At 37.9% G+C, this 20,735-nt stretch overlaps 1 pseudogene; it reads right to left on the reverse strand.

The window, feature by feature from the left end:
* On the reverse strand, positions 1 to 10,391 carry LOC125106888 (60S ribosomal protein L10a-like; annotated as a pseudogene).
* Positions 10,392 to 20,735: the final 10,344 nt, after the last annotated feature.

Genomic DNA, 20,735 nt, shown 5'->3' on the forward strand with positions numbered 1-20,735 from the left:
CTAGGGCTTGCACATGATGCTTTTGATGTATAAAGCCCAGACCTCCTGTCAATTCTTCTTGAGCAACAACACCTGGAAGTTGACAGCTACGTGGATGTTGCACACAAGCACGTCATCTGCCATCTTCATGTGACCAACAGTCACTGCCAGACATAGCAACTTCTTCATCTGGAATTGGACTGTGAACTTTACTTCATTACTTTGGGCCCCATGTTCTCATTGTGGGTTGAGAATGGAAGGGAAATTGCCAGCTTTATTCAGGCCTGGACCCAAAACTTGTGGAATCTGCTTGATCAGAGATTCTGAAGCCAAAAAGGCATCACACTTCTTGGTCATATTCTTGACTAATTTTTTATTCTTGTTGAGTTTCTTCAGTGTCTCAGTGTCCATGTGGGGAATATCCACAATCATGGACTCATCACAGTGCTGCTAGTCCCCCAAAACTTGGGGCAGGGAGTGGAATTGAGCCCGAGTGTCCTGAGAAGCATTTGTCTTTCTGTGAGTTGTAGTTCTTCAAGCTGATCTGCAGCTCCACAATCTTCAGAAACTTCCCACACCACCAGTACAGGGTGTCACTTGGAGACTTTGCTGCTCATGGTGACTCATGACACAATAACCAGACGAAAAGAGCAACATTATATGTTTTAAACTCTGTTTAACATTTTACCTACCCCCCACAAGATATTAACAATCCTTTTAAATGAATATGCTTTCTTCTCCTTTTAAAGAATGAGACAGATATTCATAGGGAACAAATAATGTATATATGGCCAATATGCATCTGAACAGTGATTCAGATCAATGCTGTGCCCCCAAAGAAGCCATTGTACCAATTGCTGGGGGAGGTGAGAAATCTTGCAACATGTACATATACCAAAAAATCTTAGAATGTCAGAATAGGTTGCTATTTTTTCCACAAAAGCCCTTCCTTCACATGAGTACTAAATAAGCTCACCAAAAATACCAGGTTTGGCTTACGGAGATTTCTCCCCAAAATAACATATTTTAGGAAATTAAAATTCAGAAGACAACTACTCTTTTGGAATTAAACTGAATCCCTAAATTTAAATGCAGAAAATTGCTTTCACTAAAGAAGCTTAGAATCCCAAACTCTTCCATTGGTAATCTCAAATGTAACATATGTCTGTATGAAAATATAATCTCTCATTGGCAAGAGTTTCTGTCATTTTTGGATTGAGCAGAGTTATCCACAGCAACAACAACCACAGCCATAACCATAGAATATGGGATTAACAACTGATTCTCTCACTGATAGATAATACTTAGTCGTTTTCCATCAGTCTGATTTGAGTCACAGTAAGTCTTTGTATACTTAAATAATCAGATCTCTTTGGTGTTCATCATGTCCTATACCACTCTGTCTGATGGTAGATCTCCAAAACTAAAGTCCTCAAATTCGCATTGCCCTCTTTGCTCCATCTATAAAATTGGCTTTGTATTGCTGTAATTTATAGTCAAATAGGATTACATGTGTTTTGTGATACAGTATGCTTATCAATATGATTAGAAGTTTTCACCTATACTGGAATGTCATCTTTCTCGATGCTAGATCTTCACAGACTATGAACATTTTGCTAGAAAATGGGATACTTTGCACCAAACTAGGCATTAAAGAAGATAGCTTAGTCTAATACATTGAGGACTCTTTTTTCTCTCCAGGTCACACTTATATAACAAAACATAACCTCTATTTTGGAAAAGTGTACAGAAACATAGAGGAGAAATATAAGCATATGGAAGTATACCATGTGATTTATTCCAAGGAAGAGTAAACAACAGGTGTTTAGAAATAACATGGTATCCTAATCTCACATACTCTGGGAGGGTAAATAAAAATTTCCTTTGAAAACTGATACCAAAGGATAATTTGGAAGGACCAATTGACTTAATCAAAGAGTAGTCCTGGAAGAGAAGACAGCCCTTGAGGAAAAATAGAAGAGGAAGAAAAAAAAAGAAAGAAAGAAAAGAAAGACAGCCCTGTAGAGAAGAGAAGAGAAGAGAAAGGAAGGAAAGGGTAAGGAAGAGAGAGACTTTGAAAAATATGAAGAATACAAGCAGCAATGTTTGTGGAATTTAAGTAGGCAGAAAGAAAGGCAAGGAATATGTAAGTGATAAAATGAGAAAATAAGGAAGGTCCTGTCCATGAAGAACCTTACAGGCTATACGCAAGAGACTAATCTTCATCAATAAATAGTTAACACTAGAAGGGAAAACGTCTTGGAGAAGGACCATGATTTCACTTTGAATTCATGGCGTATGAAGTGTCGTGGAACAGACAACTGGAAATGTGCACTTAGCAATTGTTTTATTTGGAAATAAAAAAAATTTGGCCTTTGGAATGCATATAAATGAGAATAAAATCAATTGCATGAAGTGAAATCCTCTTGGAGAGCATGCAGTAGGAAGAAGAACAAAGAGCAAACAAGAAAAGAGGGGTCTCAAGACAAAATATTGGGGAACAGAAATACTTCATAGGTGAATAGAGAATGAGGAGACTGTAGGTCAGTAAAAAGAGAGATATTAGGGTGCCTGGGTTGCTCAGCTGATTGGGCAATTGCCTTCAGCTTAGGTCATGATCCTAGGGTCTTGGGGTCGAATCCCTCATCAGGCTCCCCCTGCTCTACAAGACTTGCTTCTCCCTCTCCCTCTGCCTGCTACTCCCCCTGCTTGTGTTCTATCTCTTTCTGTCAAATGAATAAATAAAATTTTAAAAAGAGAGAGAGAGTCAGGAAGAAAATCAGGATGTAGGCATGGAATCAATTTGAAGCATGATGGAATCTTAACTTAAAAAAATATTATGGGGATGTCAGGCAAAAGAACTACAAAAAATATGCCAATGACTTCAATAGTAATAATGTTCCTGTGGGTTGTTAGAGTAGTGGGAGGTTGGACATGAAAGATGCAGAGCCTTAAGACCTAAACAAAGTAGGGGTAAGATGAGAAGGTGGAGATGATAGTATCTTTTTGAAGAAAATTAAAAACACAATTAAAGATTCACAGCCTGTGGGGAGTCTGAGTAGCTCAGTTGGTTAAATGTTCCAATCTTGATCTCAGCTCAGGTCATAATCTCAGGGTAGTGAGACTGAGCCCCGAATTGGTCTCTGCACTGGGACATGGAACTTGCTTAAGATTCTCTCCCTCCCTCTTCTGACACTTGTACTCCCTCTCTAAATATAAAAAAAGAAAAAAGGTGCATAGCCTTGGAAGACTGTATTTATTGGTATTAAACATAGATTGCATTTCAGGGCTTTTGAGAGATATGGAGCCACAGACAACTGAAAAATAACATGTAGGCATATGAAGATATTCCTTCTCTGACTCTATAGATAAAGCAGCTGTATATCAAACTATCTTTGAGTTAAGAATAAGGAATAAAACAAGATAGGAATAAAGAAAAAAGGGAAAATCACAGGGGTCCAGTGTTGTGTTTTGTTTTCATTGTTGTTTGTTTTCCAGCAGAAATGCATCGTACCCTTAAAACAATCCTTTGATAATAACAACTGAAGAGAAGTCATGGTCTTTGTTATCTGGATATCATATATATCCAAGATTTGTCTTGGCTAAACAACATTTAAGTACACATTAAGTAAAATCACCTTTTTTTTTTTTGCTCTAACTTATTTGTAAATCCAATCATGTGATGAATTACAATCTACATGTACATCTGCACATTTTGAGGGGCAAAGAATGATCTGAGAAAATGTTACATTGTTTTCCAGAAACATGAACTCTAAGGAATAATCTTTACTGCTCAGATGTGGAATATTCAGGAAGACTAACTGGAATAGGTGGTAATATTGATTATGATGTGAACATTGAGAAAAAAAAACATAGACTTGGTTTGCTGGGCTTTATATTCATCTTTTGCTACAGAATTCAATATTGATCTCCTTATAAAATCTCTTTTATTTTCAGATGTCAAAAGTTAGTGATATGGAACTACACAGCAATAACAACTTTTATCCTGCTGGGACTGACCGATGACCCACAACTGCAAATCCTACTTTTTATCTTTCTATGTGTTCACCTATATCTTGAGTGTAACAGGGAACCTGGCAATTATAACCCTCACATTGGTAGAATCTCATCTTAAAAACGCCTATGTACGGGGAGAAGTCAAGATGGTGGAGAAGTAGCAGGCTGAGACTACTTCAGGTAGCAGGAAATCAGCTAGATAGCTTATCTAAAGACTACAAACACCACACATCCAATGGGAGATCAAAGAGAAGAAGAACAGCAATTCTAGAAACAGAAAATCAACCATTTTCTGAAAGATAGGACGGGCAGAGAAGTGAATCCAAAGCGACAGAAGTGAATCCAAAGTGATGGGAGATAGACCGCGGGGGGAAGGGGCCGGCTCCTGGCAAGTGGCGGAGCAACGGAGCACAAAATTAGGACTTTTAAAAGTCTGTTCCACTGAGGGACATCACTCCAGAGGCTTAACCGGGGTGAAGCCCACGCGGGGTCAGTGTGGCCTCAGGTCCCGCAGGGTCACAGAAGGATTGGGGGTGTCTGAGTGTCCCAGAGCTTACAGGTATTAGAACAGGGAAGCTGGCTACAGAGACAGAGCTGAGGAGTGAGCTCTCAACTTGGGGTTACCTTGAACCGGTCACAGGGTTGGTGAGCTCAGAGGCGGCCGGAGGCCAGGCAAACGGGAGTAATTGGGCGCTATTCTCTGAGGGTGCACTGAGGAGTGGGGCCCTGGGATCTCGGCTCCTCCGGGCCGGAGACTGGATGGCTGCCATTTTCATTCCCGTCCACCAGAGCTCTACGGAAAGCGCTCAGGGAACAAAAGCTCCTGAAAGTGAACCCGAGCTGATTACTCAGAGCGGCCCCTGGTAAGGGCGGTGCAATTCTGCCTGGGGCAAAGACACTTGAGAATTACTACAACAGGCCCCTTCCCCAGAAGATCAACGAGAAACCAGCCAGGACCAAGTTCACCTACCAAGGAGTGCAGTTTCAATACCAAGGAGAGCATCGGAATTCCAGAGGAGGAGAAAGCAAAGCACGGAACTCATGGCCTTCTCCCCATGATTCTGTAGCCTTGCAGTTAATTTAATTTTTTTTCTTTTTCAATTTTTTTGCTTTTCTTCTGCTAAATTTTTTTAAACTTTTGCCCTTTTCTTTTTTAACGTTTTTTAACTAGTTTATCTAATATATATCTATATTTTTTTATATTTTCTTTATTCGTTTTCTTTTTTTAATTGTTTCTTTTCTTTCTTTCTTTTTATTTTTTTCTTTCTGAACCTCTTTTTATCCCCTTTCCCCCCCCCCCCCCACGATTTGGGATCTCTTCTGATTGGTTAAAGCATTTTTTCCTGGGGTTGTTGCCACACTTTGGTATTTTATTGCTCCTTCATATACTCTTATCTGGACAAAATGACAAGGCGGAAAAATTCACCACAAATAAAAGAACAAGAGGCAGTACCGAAGGCTAGGGACCTAATCAATACAGACATTGGTAATATGTCAGATCTAGAGTTCAGATTGATGATTCTCAGGGTTCTAGCTGAGCTTGAAAAGGCATGGAAGATATTAGAGAAACCCTCTCGGGAGATATAAAAGCCCTTTCTGGAGGAATAAAAGAACTAAAATCTAACCAAGTTAAAATCAAAAAAGCTATTAATGAGGTGCAATCAAAAATGGAGGCTCTCACTGCTAGGATAAATGAGGCAGAAGAAAGAATTAGCGATATAGAAGACCAAATGACAGAGAATAAAGAAGCTGAGCAAAAGAGGGACAAAGAGCTACTGGACCACGAGGGGAGAATTCGAGAGATAAGTGACACCATAAGACGAAACAACATTAGAATAATTGGGATTCCAGAAGAAGAAGAAAGAGAGAGGGGAGGTAGAAGGTATATTGGAGAGAATTATTGGAGAGAATTTCCCCAATATGGCAAAGGCAGCAAGCATCAAAATCCAGGAGGTGCAGAGAACCCCCCTCAAAATCAATAAGAATAGGTCCACACCCCATCACCTAATAGTAAAATTTACAAGTCTCAGTGACAAGAGAAAATCCTGAAAGCAGCCCGGGAAAAGAAGTCTGTAACATACAATGGTAAAAATATTAGATTGGCAGCAGACTTATCCACAGAGACCTGGCAGGCCAGAAAGAGCTGGCATGATATATTCAGAGCACTAAACGAGGAAAAACATGCAGCCAAGAATACTATATCCAGCTAGGCTATCATTGAAAATAGAAGAGAGATTAAAGCTTCCAGGACAAACAAAACTGAAAGAATTTGCAAACACCAAACCAGCTCTACAGGAAATATTGAAAGGGGTCCTCTAAGTAAAGAGAGAGCCTAAAAGTAGTAGATCGGAAAGGAACAGAGACAATAGATAGTAACAGTCACCTTACAGGCAATACAATGGCACTAAGTTCATATCTCTCAATACTTACCCTGAATGTTAATGGGCTAAATGCCCCAATCAAAAGACACAGAGTATCAGAATGGATAAAAAAACAAAACCCATCTATATGTTGCCTACAAGAAACTCATTTTATTTAAACCCGAAGACAACTCCAGATTTAAAATGAGGGGATGGAAAAGAATTTACCATGATAATGGACATCAGAAGAAAGCAGGAGTGGCAATCCTTATATCAGATCCATTAGATTTTAAGCCAAAGACTATAATAAGAGATGAGGAAGGACACTATATCGTACTCAAAGGATCTGTCCAACAAGAAGATCTTACAATTTTAAATATCTATGCCCCTAACATGGGAGCAGCCAACTATATAAACCAAATAAAATCTAAGAAAAACCAACCACTAATATCATTCTAAATGGAGAAAAACTGAGAGGATTTCCGCTAATATCAGGAACACGGTAGGGATGTCCACAATCATCACTGCTATTCAACATAGTCCTAGAAGTCCTAGCCTCAGCAATCAGACAACAAAAAGAAATTAAAGGCATCCAAATTGGCAAAGAAGTCTAACTATCACTCTTTGCAGATCATATGAAACCATATGTGGAAAACCCAAAAGACTCCACTCCGATTCTGCTAGAACTTGTACAGGAATTCAGTAATGTGTCAGGATATAAAATCAATGCACAGAAATTAGTTGCATTTATTAACACCAACAACAAGACAGAAGAAAGAGAAATTAAGGAGTCAATCCCATTTACAATTGTACCCAAAACCCGTAAGATACCTAGGAATAAACCTAACCAAAGAGGCAAAGAATCTATACTCAGAAAACTATAAAGTACTCATGAAAAAAAAATTTAGGAAGATACAAAGAAATGGAAAAATGTTCCATGCTCCTGGATTGGAAGAACAAATATTTGGTAAAATGTCTATGCTACCTAAAGCAATCTACACATTTAATGCAATCCTTATCAAAATCCCATCCTTTTTTTTTTTTCAAAGAAATGGAACAAATAATCAAATAAACAAATAAAATGTATATGGAATCAGAAAAGACCTTGAATAGCTAGAGGAATATTGAAAAGAAAGCAAAGTTGGTGACATCCCAATTCCAGACTTCAAGCTCTAGTACAAAGCTGTCAACATCAAGACAGTATGGTACTAGCACAAAAATAGACACTGCTTTTGTTCAATGGACACTGTTCTGTTCAATGGAGCAGGATCGAGAGCCCAGAAATAGATCTTCAACTCTATGGTCAAGTAATCTTTGACAAAGCAGGAAAGAATGTCCAATGGAAGAAAGACAGTTTCTTCCACAAAAGATGTTAGGAAAATTGGACAGGCACATTCAGAAAATGAAACTGGACCACTTCCTTATACCACACACAAAAATAGACATAAAATGATGAAGGACCTCAATGTGAGAAAGGAATCCATCAAAATCCTTGAGGAGAACACAGGCAACAACCTCTTCGACCTCAGCCATAGCAATTTCTTCCTAGAAACATCACCAAAGGCAAGGGAAGCAAGGGCTAAAATGAACTATTGGGACTTCATCAAGATCAAAAGCTTTTGCACAGCAAAGGAAACAGTTAACAAAGCCAAAAGACAACTGAGAGAATGAGAAAAGATACTTGCAAATGACATATCAGATAAAGGGCTAGTATCCAAAATCTATAAAGCGCTATCAAACTCAACTCCCAAAGAACAAATAATCCAATCGAACGGGCAGAGGACATGAACCCACATTTCTTCAAAGAAGACATCCAGAGGGCCAACAGACACATGAAAAAGTGCTCAACATACTTGGCATCAGGGAAATACAAATCAAAACCACAATGAGATACCATCTCACACCAGTCAGAATGGCTAAAATTAACAAGTCAGGAAATGACAGATGTTGGCAAGCATGTGGAGAAAGGGGAACCCTCCTCCACTGTTGGTGGAAATGCAAGCTGGTGCAACCACTCTGGAAAACAGCATGGAGATTCCTCAAAAGTTGAAAATAGAGCTGCCCTATGACCTAGCAATCCCACTACTGGGTATTTACTGTAAAGATACAAATGTAGTGATCCGAAGGGGTACATGCACCCAAATGTTTATAGCAGCAATGTCCACAATAGCCAAACTATGGAAAGAACCTAGATGTCCATCAACAGATATTGGATAAAGAAGCTGTCCTGTATGTACACAATGGAATACTATTCAGCCATCAAAAGAAATGACATCTTGCCATTTGTGATGATGTGGATGGATCTAGAGGGTATTATGCTTAGTGAAATATGTCAATCCTCTGAGAAAGACAACTTTCATATGATCTCCCTGATATGAGGAAGTGGAGATGCAACTTGGGGAACTTGGTGGTAAGAAAAAAATAAATGAAACAAAATGGGATTGGGAGGGAGACAAACTATAAGAGACTCTTAATCTCACAAAACAAACTGAGGGTTGTGATGGGGAGAGGGTAGGGAGAGGCTGATGGGGTTATGGACATTGGGGAGGGTATGTGTTATGGTGAGTGCTGTGAAATGTGTAAACCTGGCGAATAACAGATCTGTATCCCTGGGACTAATAATACATTATATATAATAAAAAAATTAAAAAATTTTGAAAAGTGTCATTGCTGATTTTTGGCATCTAGTTCTGTTTTTTGTAGAGTCAAATCTATCTTTTTTTGTTTTTTTTTTTTTAAATTTTTAAACAGCATTATTGAGATATAATTGACATTCAATAAGCTGTACATATTTAAAGTGCACAATTTTATACGTTTTGATATATTGTATGTTCCCAAGAAAATAACACCATAATCGCAATCATAAATATATCAATTATTCTTCAAAGTTTTCTTGTGCCCCTTGTCAACTCCTTCCTTCTTGGCCCCACCTCCCTACCCTCACTGCTGCTTTTTATAGCCAACCATTTTTCATCTGGCTTATTTTATTCAACATTAGTTTTTGAGATTCATCCAACATTATTATGTGTATCTATAACTCACTCCTCTTATTTCTGAGAAAAATTCCATTTGTGGATATATCATAATTTGCTTACTATTCACCTGATAAAAGATATTTTGTCATTTTAGTTTTAAGGCACTTACAATATAAAGCTGCTATGAGCTTTTATGCACAAATTTCTCTAATGACATATCCTTTCATTCATTGTAGATTGGATAAAAACCTAGGAGTGGAATGGCTGGGGCATACAGAATGTATATGTGTAACTTTTTAAGAAACCAGTTTTCCAAGTAGTCACACGATTTTACAGTCCCACCAGTGATGTAGGAGTCTTTTCCTTCCTTCCTTCCTTCCTTCCTTCCTTCCTTCCTTCCTTCCTTCCTTCCATGTCTCTTTTCTTTCTAAGACTTTATTTATTTATTGGATAGAGAAAGAGAGAGACAGACAGTGAGAGAGAACCAGAGTAGGAAGGAGAGGGAGGGAGCCTAATTGGGACTTCATTCCAGCACTCTGGGTTCATGACCTGAGCTGAAGGCTGACACTTAACTGACTGAGCCACCCTGGCACCCCTTATGGTCCATTTATTTTGTATGATCAATTTTTATACTTTTAGACATTCTAGTAGGTGTTGTGGTATTTCCTTGTGATTTTAATTTTTGTACACCTAATAGCTAATGTGTTCATTACCTTTTGGTGCATTTAGTTGCCATCTGTATATTTTCTTTGGTAAGGTATCTGTTTAAATCATTTGCCTATTTTTAAATTGGGTTGTGAGTGTTCTTATTTTTTTTTATTAACATATAATGTATTGTTTAAGGGGTACAGATCTGTGATTCATCAGTCTTATATAATTCACAGCACTCCCCATAGCACATACCCTCCCCAATACTTTTTTTAATTTTTACATTTTTTTTTAGGAGGCAGTTCCCTCATTGAGATGTAACATGAGGGCTGGGTGGATGTTCATGTTCAGTTTCACATTAAGCCCTGCCAATACCAATACGAGCCTGGTAAAATTGGTTGCACTTAGTCATATTGCCTTATTGCTGATGAATGGAATTCAGGTCCATTTCAGCCCCACTGATACCTTTCCAGTGAAAGAAGGGCTGTGGCTCATACAGCACTCATTGCCTGAGTAGGGATGGATGATTACCTCCATGCCAGGCCTCACTGCCACCAGCAAGGAGTGTGGGGAGGTACAGTTCTAACCACTTTGTTGCTCTAGGCTCCTAGTAAGGCTCTGTTGATAGGAGAAAGCTCTTTATAAGCATTAGGTCATATTTTTACAGCTCTGTGGCACAGCTTTAATTATTATTACTGTTTGCAAGATAAATCAAAATACTAGAGTCCTTCAACTTGTGTAATGTGGTGCCTCTGGGAAGTGGTGAAGTTTGGATTGAAATGAAGATCCCTGACTCTAGTGGTTGTTCTCTAGTTTTCATCATTGTACGGTTGTATTTTATGATTGTATATGCAAGTTGTTGAATGTTAGGTACACAGAGTAAAGCAAAGTCCAGTGTTAAAGAGACACCCTGACCTCCCTCTGCTCCCCTGAAAGCAGAAGTGATTATTTTATGGGGGAAGAGTAAATATCTCTGATAAAATTCCACTTAACATTAGTAATGCTGATATACTAAATTCTCTATAACAGGTTTGCTATTCTTTTTCTTCAAACTCATAGAGCAGTATAGCTGTTATTAATTGGTGCCATAAGACTCAAGTATTGTTTTGGGGTGCCTGGGTGGCTCTGTTTTTTTGTGTCTGCCTTCAGGTCTGGTCATGATCCCAGAGTCCTGGGATTAAGTTTGCATTGGGCTCCTGCTCAGTGGGGACCCTGCTTCTCTCTCTCCCTCTGCCTGCCTCTCTGCCTACTTGTGCTCTCTTCCTATGAGATGAATAAATAAAATCTTAATAAAAACACACTCAAGTATTGTTTGGAGGATAGTTGTGCTTATTCTCTTATAGGGTTAAACACATGGTAAAATCAGAAAGGATCCATACTATTGTACATTGTCATAAACAAAACAAAACATATCTGGACTTAGTAAGGAGAGAGTTTATTCTAAAAAGATTATTGTAAGTATGAAATCATACTGCAATAGGGGTAACTATTGCAATAGGAAGAATATTATAACCATGAGATTTGCCAAATGTCTCAAAGGTAGGGAAAAGTAGCTCTTCTGTACACAGAGGAACCCCACAAGCAGGATGTGGGAAAGTGGGATGATAGGTATGGGGAAATGGGAAGAAAAGTTAGCTATCTGATTAGGCATAGATTGGGAAGTGACCAAAGAAAGATTGCCCAAGGCAGTGACAGTTGTGCTGAACTCTGAAGGATGGATAAGATTTATCTAAAGTACCAGCAAAAAACTAAAAACATACAAACAAACAAAAAGCATTTCTAGAATGAAAAAACATTTTTAAGGCATTGTGACAGTCACTCCAACCATCAGCAAACACCACCCTATCAGCTTAACAGCTATTAACTTTGAGAAAGAACAATCAATCCATCAGCAAAAAGGTTATAACTCACTGAAAGCTAAATGGTTAGCTTTTTATTAAAACAATAAAGTGTTTTTATTTATTTATGAAAATTTCAGGATTATGTATTTTTTTTAATTTTTTCTTTATTTTTAAAATTTCTTTTCAGTGTTCCAGAATTCATTATTTATGTACCACACCCATTGCTCCTTGCAATACGTGCCCTCTGTAATACCCACTCAGGCTCACCCAACCTCCCACTCCCTGCCCCTCCAAACCCTCAGATTGTTTTCCAGAGTCCACAATCACTCATGGTTCCTCTCCCCCTCCAATTTTCCCCCAACTCCCTTCTCCTCTCCATCTCCCTATGTACTCCATGTTATTTCTTATGCTCCACAAATAAGTGAAACCATATGATAATTGACTCTATCTGCTTGACTTATTTCACTCAGCATCATCTCTTCCAGTCCCATCCATGTTGATACAAAAGTTGGGTATTCATCCTTTCTGATGGAGGCATAATACTCCATAGTGTATATGGACCACATCTTCCTTATCCATTTGTCCGTTGAAGGGCATCTTGGTTCTTTCCACAGTTTGGCGACCGTGGCCATTGCTGCTATGAACATTAGGGTACAGGTGGCCCTTCTTTTCACTCCATCTGTATCTTTGGGGTAAATATCCAGTAGTGCAATGGCAGGGTCATAGGGAAGCTCTATTTTTAATTTCTTTTTTTTTTTTTTTTTTTTTTTTTTTTTTTTTTTTTTTTGTTTGTTTTGTTTGTTTTTATTTGACAGAGAGATCACAAGCAGGCAGAGAGGCAGGCAGAGAGAGAGGAGGAAGCAGGCTCCCCGAGAGAGCAGAGAGCCCGATGCGGGGCTCGATCCCAGGACTCCGAGATCATGACCTGAGCCGAAGGCAGCGCTTAACCCACTGAGCCACCCAGGCGCCCCTATTTTAATTTCTTGAGGAATCTCCACACTGTTCTCCAAAGTGGCTACACCAACTTGCATTCCCACCAACAGTGTAAGAGGGCTCCCCTTTCTCCACATCCCCTCCAACACATGTTGTTTCCTGTCTTGCTAATTTCGGCCATTCTGAGTGGTGTAAGGTGGTATCCCAATGTGTTTTTAATTTGAATCTCCCTGATGGCTAGTGATGATGAACATTTTTTCATGTGTCTGATAGCCATTTGTATGTCTTCATTGGAGAAGTGTCCTGTGTATATCTTCTGCCCTTTTTTTTTTATATGATTTTCTGCTTATTGTGTGTTGAGTTTGAGGAGTTCTTTATAGATCCTGGATATCAGCCTTTTGTCTGCACTGTCATTTGCAAATATCTTCTCCCATTCCGTGGGTTGCCTCTTTGTTTTGTTGACTGTTTCCTTTGCTGTGCAGAAGCTTTTGATCTTGATGAAGTTCCAAAAGTTCATCTTCGCTTTTGTTTCCTTTGCCTTTGGAGACATATCTTGAAAGAAGTTGCTGTGGCTGATATCGAAGAGGTTACTGCCTATATTCTCCTCTAGGATTCTGATGGATCCTGTCTCATGTTGAGGTCTTTTATCATTTTGTCATTCCATTATTTCATATTCCATTATGTCACTTACTGGTGTAAGTTGGTATCTCGATGTGGTTTTAATTTGAATCTCCCTGATGGCTAGTGATGATGTATTGGAGGGGGAGATGAGCCATGAGAGACAACGGACTCTGAAAAATAGTCTGAGGGTTTTGAAGGGGTGGGGGGTGGGAGCATGGGGGACCAGGTGGTGGGTATTATGGAGGGCACGTATTGCATGGAGCACTGGGTGAGGTGCATAAACAATGAATTCTGGTACACTGAAAAGAAATTAAATTAAAAAAAGAAAGAAAATATTTCATTTATTTGAGAGCGAGCACAAGTGAGAGAGAAAGTATCAGTGGGTGGTGGCGGGGGCATGGGGGGAGGAACAGAGGGAGAGGGAGAAGCAGACAGCTCGCTGAGCAGGGAGCCCAAGGTGGGGCTCAATTCCAGGACCCTGGGATCATGACCTGAGCTTAAAAGCATCCACTTAACCCATTGAGTCACCCAGGCGCACACACACATATATATTTTTTAAAGTAAAATACCTATGAGGGCAATTTCAATCTATCATTCAAATTTAGGACTACAATATTTTTATGAAACTCCTTCTACCATATACATATTATAAGTTATATATTTATTAATAAAATAAAGATATATCTATCTATCTTTAATTTAAAGTGTTATTTATTTGAGAGAGAGAGAGCATACGTGTGGCAGGGGGAGGGTAGAGGGAGAAGGAGAAGCAGACACTCCTGCTGAGCAGGGACCTTGGCACAGGGCCTCAATTCCAGGATTCTGGGATCATGACCTGAACTGAAGGCAGATGCATAACCAACTGAACAACCCAGGCACCCCTTTTTATATTCTTATCTCATAATTAGAACCCTGGCTATTGATGGAATTAGAGAAGATTCTAATATTGTATTAATCATCATTTGCTTCTTTTCCTCACGCTGCCATAAAACAGTGTTAAATAACAGTGACAGCACTACTATTCACCATATTATTCCTACCTAGGAACAACTTAAGATTTTTTTTAAGCTATTGTTTTTGCTCTTAGATTGAATCCCACTTGGACATACAGTTCAAATATAGCACTTAAGATCTCTTGGAACAATTCCACACCATTTGGTTATCTCACTAACTAAATATATATTTAATATACTTATTCCAGTCAGTGTAATGGCTTATGCCAGTAGGATACACATTTCTTTCCACTCCTTTAAACAATTTTGACTTGCTTTCTAAGGATTCCTGAGACAGATTCACGGAACCATTGAAAGTGAAACTAGAGGGGTGCCTGGGTGGCCCAGTCAGTGAACCTCTGACTATTTGTTTTGGTCCAGGTCATGATCTCAGGGTCATTAGATCCAGCCTTGCCTTAGGCTTAGTGCTCAGTGAGGAGTCTGCTTGGGATTCTCTCTATGCTCCCCATTGGCCGTCCCCCCACTCTCTCTCTCTTTCCCTCTCACAAAAATAAATATTTTTTTAAAAAAATATTAAATAGAATTGAAATTGAAACATAATATTGAATATTGGCTAAATAAGAAGTCTAGAAAGCATCTTCAGAGGTTTTGTTCTTAACACATCAGTATTATGGGGGTGTCTGGGTGACTCAGTCAGTTGAATGACTGACCCACTCTTGGTTTTGGCTCAGATCATGATCTCAAGATTGTGGGATGGAACCCTGAGTCAGTCTCCATGCCCATCATGGAGTTTGCATCAGATTTCCCCCTCCTCCCTCTCTGTCTCTCTGTTCTACCACTCACACCCACTCTCTTTCTCTGAAATAAATAAAATCTTTTAAGAAAAGTTGATATCTTACCCCTTTTGAAATTTTTACCATCAAGTAAATATGAATGGGGATTAATTAATACCTCTGATAAACTAGTCAATGGCAATTTCTTTGATGTTCCAGGTAAGAAAATAACTCTATTTTTAAAAATACATGAGATTGAAGTCTCAAAGGATGTCCCTTTGGCAGTCTGAGAGAGGACCTTTTGACTGGTTGCACTTCATTTCAGATATTTTAAATTAAAAAAAAAGGGGGCTCCTGGGTGGCTCAGTGGGTTAGGCTGCTGCCTTCGGCTCAGGTCATGATCCCAGGTCCTGGGTTCGAGCCCCACGTCGGGCTTTCTGCTCAGCAGGGAGCCTGTTCCTCCTCTCTCTCTGCCTGCCTCTCTGCTTACTTGTGATTTCTCTCTGTCAAATAAATAAATAAAATCTTTTAAAAAATAAATTAAATTAAAAAAAAAACTAAATTCTTTCTGCTCTGCTGGATGGAAGTCTCCCTTAGTAATGCATTAATTTTGATAGTCTGTTTTTTTTTTAATCTTATGTGTTTATTCACTTATCTTTAGTTAAAGCCCTTTAAAAGTCATTAGAAAATATATTCAGAGAGTACACCAAGAAATTTGCTCGCGTTGATCATGTTACCGTGTTTCTTTTTCCTTTATTAAATTGTTCAGAATGAGTTGTTCATATTTATTTTAATATATTAGAGGAAAGAAAAAGACTTTAATTATGTTATGGGCAATATCTAACTCAGCTTGATAGTAACACTGAAATACTCTTCTGGCACTACTCATTCATTCTTGACAAATTAACTAGAGTCATGTGAAATCTCTCCCTGAATGAAACAAAATCCACAATGACCTCCACTGAGTAATTGGAATAATTATTTTATTGGAAATTGTCTTTTACTGTTCCTTCATAATATTTTAGGTGACCATTTTCCTGGAGAAATCACAATTATTTACATTTATTCATTTCATCAAGGATGAGAAGATCAGTTTTTATAATTCATTACAGTTGTGTATAGAAACAAATCAAGAAAAAAAGAAAGCACCAAAGTACATTTAATAATATTTTCAGAAATGATAACTCTCATATCTTTAGGGTTTTTGCTGAATATTAACACATAACCTTTATACTTTTAGTTTATTAATCAGCCATCTATAATTTGAATGAGGAAGGAAACTAATAAATTATTAATAAATATGACATCAAAACTTACCATTAACTCATATTTTTGACATTATAGGGTTAGTTTATTTATTACAGAATGTATATATTTTTGTCATTAAAAAGGGATGGATTGGGGTGCTGGGTGGCTCAATGGGGTTAAAGCCTCTGCCTTCCACTGGGATCATGATCCCGATCCCAGGGGCTGGGATGGAGCCCTGCATCAGGGCTTTCTGCTCAGCAGGGAGCCTGCTTCTCCCTGTCTCTCAGCCTGCCTCTCTGCCTACTTGTGATCTATGTCTGTCAAGTTAGATGAATAAAATCTTTAAAAAAAAAAAAACAAAATGAAAGGCATGGATTAAAAGGAAGATAAGCCACTTAGTGGATTTGTGACTTTGGATGTTACTAAAATTTCTTCAGCTTCATTTTTCTTCATTTGACATGGAGTTAAAATGTAAGGAGTGTTTTGAGAATTAATTCAACTAATATAAGTGAACACACTCTAAATTTATGTGACACTAGGATATATAAATAGCTGCTTTATTTATTTTTGTTTTAGTTGGCATTAATTTTAAATGTTGGGAAGGATGCTCATGGGAGTTATGATTTTTCAAAGGCAATTTATTTCAGTGATATTTAGACTTTTATTATTTATCTCACTTAGTCCTTAAACACAGTATGACAGTTTTATTCTCTTATTCTATATTCCCATTGGAGAACTGAGGCTCGTAGAGATGGTATACCTTACACAATTCACCTAGCTAGCAAGTGTCAAATATAATCTTGGGCTTCCTGAAATTAAAGTCTGTCCTCTTGAACACAATACCCACAACCTATCTCCATACAGCAACACACATAACCATAGTAACTTCCTGTTCTTAACTGAAAATGAATTGATTGATATAGTAAACAAAATACACTGTCCTGTTTTTATACTTTTAATATATCCAGTTGCAAATCCTAACTCCAATATACTCCATTTAATTTGATTAAAAGTTGAACTAATTATTATTAACTAAAATTAAAAGTTGAACTAAATTATTAACTAAGTGAGTTAATAATAAGGCTTGAGAGACTTTCACTGCCTTCTGTATGCCAGGCTTAACTTTGTTTTTCATACAGGTTCCAAACTGTGTTTGTGAACAGGCAATCTGTATTGCCTGTAATAGTAAAATATTGGCAATCTCATCATTGTCATCTAGGGGAACAAGCATTTCTGATAGCCTTCCTTTTCCATTGAACAATGATGTTTTCTATCATCAATATTTTTGTCTTGTTCTTCCCATTTTGTCCCAGGAGGAATATACATATTTAACTATAGAGAGTAAGAAAGACCAAATATATAAAGGACAAAAAAAAAAAATAAGAAAGTGTGTTAAAACTTTTTGACATGATTTTTACACAGATTTAACTTGTGCAGAGTAGTTAATATGTTATGTGTTCCCTTGCTCAAGGGAAATAATTCAGTGAATAAAAATTGCCAGAAAAGGGGGCACCTGGATATTTCAGTGGGTTAAGCCTCTGTCTTTGGCTCAGGTCATGATCTCAGGGTCCTGAGATCAAGCCTCACATCAGGATCTCCACTCAGTGAGGACTCTGCTTCCCTCCCTTCCCACCTGCCTCTCTACCTACTTGTGATCTCTGTTGTCAAATAAATAAATAAAATCTTTTGAAACAATTGCCAGAACAGAAATGTGTACAAACATTAAAGAATATAAAACATAGTACACATTAGTATTGCCATTGAAACAGGAAGCTGAGAGACTGTCCAATGAGATAGGAGAAATAAAACCCAACAGTAAGCAACAACAACAAGCACTAAGTGTGAAGTTTGTTTCCTTTGACATTACTTTTCAGACAGAGATTAGTAACCAAATATCTTAATTCCTAATGCAGATCTCTACTGAAGGCATCTTTATTCAACGGCATGTTTTTTAAACTGGTGATCTACCACCATGTACTAAGTCTATTCATTCACTCCATTTTTTTTTTAAATTATTTCTTTTCAGCGTAACAGTATTCATTGTTTTTGCACCACACCCAGTGCTCCATGCAATCCGTGCCCTCCATAATACCCACCACCTGGTTCCCCCAACCTCCCACCCCCCGCCCCTTCAAACCCTCAGATTGTTTTTCAGAGTCCATAGTCTCTCATGTTTCACCTCCCTTCAAATTTCCCTCAACTCCCTTCTCCTCTCCCTCTCCCCTTGTCCTCCATGCTATTTGTTATGCTCCACAAATAAGGGAAACCATATGATAATTGACTCTGCTTGACTTATTTCACTCAGCATAATCTCTTCCAGTCCCGTCCATGTTGCTACTAAAGTTGGGTATTCATCCTTTCTGATGGAGGCATAATACTCCATAGTGTATATGGACCATATCTTCCTCATCCATTCATCTGTTGAAGGGCATCTTGGCTCTTTCCACAGTTTGGCAATTGTGGACATCACTGCTATGAACATTGAGGTACAGATGGCCCTTCTTTTCACTACATCTGTATCTTTGGGGTAAATATCCAGTAATGCAATTGCAGGGTCATAGGAAGCTCTATTTTTAAATTCTTAAGGAATCTCCACACTGTTTTCCAAAGTAGCTGCACCAACTGCATTCCCACCAACAGTGGAAGAGAGTTCCCCTTTCTCCACATCCTCTCCAAGACATGTTGTTTCCTGTCTTGTTAATTTTGGCCATTCTAACTGGTGTAAGGTGTTATCTCAATGTGGTTTTATTTGAATCGATGGCTAGTGATGATGAACATTTTTTCATGTGTCTGATAGCCATTTGTATGTCTTCATTGGAGAAGTGTCTGTGTATATCTTCTGCCCCTTTTTTTTTTTATATGATTTTCTGCTTTATGTGTGTTGAGTTTGAGGAGTTCTTTATAGATCCTGGATATCAGCCTTTTGTCTGCACTGTCATTTGCAAATATCTTCTCCCATTCCGTGGGTTGCCTCTTTGTTTTGTGACTGTTTCCTTTGCTGTGCAGAGCTTTTGATCTTGATGAAGTTCCAAAAGTTCATCTTCGCTTTTGTTTCCTTTGCCTTTGGAGACATATCTTGAAAGAAGTTGCTGTGGCTGATATCGAAGAGGTTACTGCCTATATTCTCCTCTAGGATTCTGATGGATCCTGTCTCATGTTGAGGTCTTTTATCCATTTTGTCACTCCATTATTTTTAGTCTGACTTCTAATAAGAAGTTTTGGTGTCATTAATACCCCTCATACTTTAGATAATTTTTTTCTCTTACAGTATTGTTCATAACCAACAGCAGTTGAAGAAATTCTTATTTTAGTTAATGTTCTAATTTATATGCCAAGTAGAGTAATAGGAGTTAGTGCCATCTCTGACTAGACTATAATAATATAATCATGTTCAAATGAGATAGTATGAGTGAAAAGCACCATTAAAATTGTGCAAGTCCTTAGTGAAAGCTATGCAAAATATGGAGGTCTTTAGTGAGTTTCAAGTGTGTATATAATAAAGCAAATAATTTTTTGTCAGTTTGTTTTGTTTTTCAAATCAGGTTATGATACTGGCTGTTTAGTTGAAGACCTCAGGCAAATAGTGCAACTTTTTTTCAACATCTATTTACACACTTGTAAAGAAGAGATAATTAGTCTAACTTGCCATATAGCTGTGAAGATTAAGTATGATATGGTTTAGGACATATCTAGTTCAGCATATGACACAATAATAATGTTTTCTCTAGAACAGATTTTATGGAACTCCTATCAAAGTTCCTGGTGGCATGAGTGTAATGATGACTGCCTAACTATTCACCTACCATATATTAAAAATAATACAAATAAAGAAGGAGATGTGTGTAAAAAATGGCATGTCACATGCCTTAAGCATAACTAGAAAACAGAAGACTTATGATCTTCAAATCACTTGTAATAGAAACACTCAAGTCAACTAGCTGAATTGGAGAATTGGACAGAAACTGAACATAGTGTGCAAAAAATTTGGTTGTTACAGATAATTTCATATTTTTATAACTTTAGGAAAGAAAACAGTGATATTAGTAACAAAAAAATTAAGAGTTGATTAAGACAGTGTTTACTCATTCACCATTACAGTATACAACACAATACAATATTTTTATTATTCAGAACAGTCAACAAAACGACTTCTATTTTATAACCATGGGATTTCTATTTGGAACTGTAAATCAATGAGAAAGTAGAACTTGCAGACAGTTTGAAGGAAATACACAACATGGTTACTTTCAGCTTAAAGAAAGCTTAAAGAAAGCTTCAACTAAGTGCTCAGCCTTGCAAGTATATCTGATATGGATATGGGAGGATATTGTAGAAGTTGAAATTTTATTTTTTCTTTGTTGAATCTTCACGATGACATCCATTCATG

Source organism: Lutra lutra, chromosome 8 (assembly GCF_902655055.1).
Source record: "Lutra lutra chromosome 8, mLutLut1.2, whole genome shotgun sequence".
Taxonomy (NCBI): Eukaryota; Metazoa; Chordata; class Mammalia; order Carnivora; family Mustelidae; genus Lutra; species Lutra lutra.